This window comes from Chenopodium album, chromosome 3 (genome assembly GCF_948465745.1).
Source record: "Chenopodium album chromosome 3, dcCheAlbu1.1, whole genome shotgun sequence".
Classification (NCBI taxonomy): domain Eukaryota; kingdom Viridiplantae; phylum Streptophyta; class Magnoliopsida; order Caryophyllales; family Amaranthaceae; genus Chenopodium; species Chenopodium album.
This window is the reverse complement of record NC_137836.1, coordinates 66,173,582-66,177,795: the sequence shown is the minus strand read 5'-3', so window position 1 is coordinate 66,177,795 and position 4,214 is coordinate 66,173,582. Positions and strand designations below refer to the sequence as shown.

At 41.1% G+C, this 4,214-nt stretch overlaps 1 non-coding gene across 1 annotated transcript; it reads left to right on the top strand.

The window, feature by feature from the left end:
* The first annotated feature begins 3,871 nt into the window (after positions 1–3,871).
* Positions 3,872–3,978, top strand: LOC145625864 (small nucleolar RNA R71). The gene has a single exon (XR_014110763.1). It is a non-coding gene; the product is annotated as a small nucleolar RNA R71 (small nucleolar RNA).
* Positions 3,979–4,214: the final 236 nt, after the last annotated feature.

The window sequence follows — 4,214 nt, the reverse complement described above, 5'->3', positions numbered from 1 at the left end:
TGCACTGGTAGGAGAGGCTACCTCGGCTTTTAGAGGTGGTGGGATGTACAAGGTTGGCTCGTCATCGCAGCAGCCTCCGCGGTTTCAGCCTCAGGTTGACCTTGGCTGGAGCGGTCCTGTCTTGAGTTTTCCTCCTCCTACGGAGACTGGAGCTGGTGCTGAGGCCGGAGCTGGTGGAGAGGTGACTCCTCGGACGGCGCAGTTTTATGGCATGATGGGCCTACGTCCTCCGGCGCCGTAGTTTGTTTCTGTATATGTATTTTATTTTGAATAAACACCCTAAAAGTGACATAAAAGTCACTTATCAAACTCCCCCAAGCTTACCTTTTGCTCGTCCTCGAGCAAATTAACATGAAACACGGGAGAAGGAGAATGATTTATTCAAGCAAAGCTAGAACACTAAAGGAGACAAGAATGTACACTAACTCACTTTCGTAGGAATCACGGTCACTTTTAGCAACTGATGACAAGCCCTTTAAACCCCTAGATTGCCCTAGAGGACGAGTGTGCTCTAGTGAGGGTGTCCTAAGAGTTTAACCCACAACTCTAAACAAAACCAAGGCAAAACAAAAAGAAAAAGAAAAGCAAAAACAAAAAGCAAGCACAACCACGACCAACATGACATGACAAGGCTTAAGAAAACCAAACAAGCTTTTAGATAGAAAATACTCCATTCGGACTCAAAACATAGAGACATGCACCAAAGAATGCTCACCTTTCTTAATTAAATGAGGGAATACACGTTCCGAGATGCTCATGGTTGAAAGAGACAAACCTAAGCAAAGCATAGAGAACTAATGATTCACTCTCCGCCCTAGCCCCATCCAAGACGGTCCACGTTCTCTCCACTAGCTTCAAATCATCCCTTAGTTAGCTCCTCATGATTCCTCGAGGGAACCGGAAAAAGAAATTTTTATGTGGAATCATAAGGTCATCCCGACATCTCAACTATGCATACTCTCTCCATAGGGTTGAAATCTATCTCCCTCCGCCGGTCATTGACCTCACCCCTCTAAAGTCAAAGGGTCTTTACTAGGGTTGTAACGTAAGGCTAGGGGTCAAGGCGGGGCAAAAATTTGAAAATTTTGGTGATATTTCCTAAGTGAAGCAAAAGGGTGATCAAACCTCAAAAACAAACTCAAGAAATCACCAAACATCAAACAAAAATACCAATAATGCCATCTCCCCCAAGCTTATTCGACACCGACACTCAATAAAAACAAAAACGAAGTAACGCTCCCCCCAAGCTTGGACAAAGCATTGTCCTCAATGCTTAAACTAGGGAAGAAAACGAAACCAAACTAATTTTAAATTTTTTTTTTATATATTTTATTTGTTGTCCTTGCCTTTTTTAACTTTAGACGGATTTTTCTTAACATTTGCTTTATTTCACACAATATATACAATTTACTTTTCTTGCTTGGTACAAAAAGCATAATACTTTCTCAATTTATTACAACACAAAACAAACTCTTAAACCGAAATGCTTCACAAACTAAGGGTTAGGGAAACGAAAGGTCATAAGGTTTGTAATGTGGATCATAATCAAGAAAGGGAATAGGCTCAAAGGGTTGGCAAGAGGAGCAAATGCAAAATAAGAACAAAATAAGTAACAAAAAAAAAAAAAAAAAGATAAAGAAAAAAGAGAAAAATGGTGCCCTTTTCCTCCCCTAGAGTTGCATGGTCACGATCTTGGGAGCTAGAGAACAACACAAGGATTAAGTTATGCATGGTTAAGGATCCTAAATGCCGCTCACAAGAATGATGAAGGCTAGAACAAATGACGCTCACACGGGATAAGAAATAAGCAAATACCAACCAAGGGAATCCTATTCACCATAGAGAGCAACACCATCTTACCACTTTCCCGTGAACTAGGGGTTCAAACGTCCTTAAAAGTTCTAAACCGGGCTACCTTAGCTTACAATGTGTCTAATTCAACCCTAAGCACTCTCAAACCGTGTAAACCCTCATCAACTAGGAAGATAAGCATTCAAAGACACATTATCATGAAAGGCACAAAAATCCAAATGAATGAGCAATTCTAAATCAAAATCATTGCAACTTGTCATAGTCATGTTTGTCACACAAAAGGGAAAAAAAACAACACAAAAACAAGAGGAAGAAATAAAAAGGTTCACAAATGAGGCATGTAATTCAAGTAAATCCCAATCGTCATACAAATGACCGTTGATAACAACATCAACGATCCCAGGTTCCTTAGAACCAATGCAAACAACCTCGAACCATTCAACTTCTTCCTAAACTAACCTTAAACTAAGCACTCAAAGAAAAATTAAAAGAGTGAAAACAAGAAAGGTCTCACCGAGAGGTTGGCTTAAAAGAATAATAGAGCATAAAATCTAGTTCACCAAATGTCACTCCGCTCCAAGCTTCCAAAATGCAACCTACAAGGCAAGACAAGACATAAAAGAAAACATTAAAAGAAAACAAAGAAAGAAAACAAAAAAGAAAAAGAAAGGAGGGGGAGAAAAAGGGGTAGAAATCCTCCGGGTTGCCTCCCGGGAAGCGCTTGTTTATGGTCTCTAGCTTGACCCTTCACCTCCTTCAAGGTGGAATAAAGAACATCACCCTCATCAACTTGAGGATTGAATCATAGATGCCCCCAAGCTTGAGAACTAGCATTCCTTGAGGTCTCAAATCACCACAAGGGAAAGGAGGGAATAAATCAAGAGCCAATGGTGGCTCATCTTTTCTTTTTCTCTTCTTCTTGTCGTTTCTTCTAAAAGGGCGATGAAGCTTGGAATCCTCGATATTAGGAAGGGAAACCTCACCTTCCTCAAGAGAGCCTTCAAACCAAGTAGGAACTTCAAGAAAGTCATCATACCTCATTGTCACCTTACCATCACATGGAGGTAAGCTCTCATTATCCATCACACCATCGACCACATCAACTCTACATACGCTCACCGCCATAGGGATCTTCAAAACAACATTCTCAACTAGCCTACAAGGGAAGGGAACCGGGCCTTCAAACTTGTTTGGTTCACTAAAATTTAATGGCTCCTCATTTTGTTCTTGGACCTTCTTCTCAACCACATCCTCCACAACCTTGTCTTCCTTACTTTCATCCTCCTTGCAAGTTTCGAGATGATAAGCATATGAAGGGTTAGTAGATGATTGTAAGGGGAGTTTTGCGGTTAAATGGAGACAAGAAATGTTGGCTAGTTGGGAGTCAACAACTTCATTGTGAGATTTGATCTCTTGGAATTGTTGAGTGAGAATTTGACGTTGTTGAAGAATTTGGGTTTGTGTGTGGTCGGGTGGGGATTTTTCTTCATACGCTTGAGGATTTTGGTCATGATGTTGACCTTGAAAGTTCCCCATTTGGATGGAAGGGTAAGAAAAATTTTCGGTTAGAGGATTGAAAAGAGGTTCATCTTGGAGGTAGGAGTTTTCTTGTTTTGGAGGTTGTTGAAGTTGTTGAGAATGAGCTTGGGTTACAAACTCTCCTTCCCTCAAAGTCAAAGCCTCACCTTGCTTGGGATTGAACTCTCTACAATACGATGCATCATGATCCGTCCCACCACAACAAGCACATGAGAAATCAATGATTTGTGACAGTTTTGAACCCTAACCTACAATTGAGTTCAACTTTGAAAGACCTTCATTCAAGAGTTCAACTATGTGCTTAAGTTGACCGACTTTCTCCAACTCATAAAGATCACCTTGCTTTCCTTGGGACCTTCTTTGACCTCCCCAAGAATAGCTAGTAGCCACCTCTTCAATTATAGCTTCAACTTGGCTTTAAGGGATCTTAATCAATTGGCCACCGGCACCCGCATCTAGATTGGTTCTTGAAATTGGCTCTAAGCCATCATAAAAGAATCTCATGAGCAAATTATGGTTGAATCCATGGTTAGGACATGCTCTAATCATATCCTTAAACCTTTACCATGCCTCCCCAAGAGTTTCATCCGGTTCTTGCTCAAAAGAAGCTATCTTCCTCCTCATTTTTGCGGTTTGCTCATCGGAAATGAACCTCTTGAGAAAGGCCTTCGCAACATCTTTCCATGTGGTGAGAGAGTTGGGCTTCAAAAGCTTGAGCCATTTCTTTGCTCTTCCGGTGAGAGATTGCCGAAAGAGATGCATACGAATATAATCTTGGCTCACTTCATTTGTTTGCATCATTGCACACAACTCAAGAAATCGGTCCAAATGCTCAATGGGGTCTTCACTTGCACTTCCGGAAA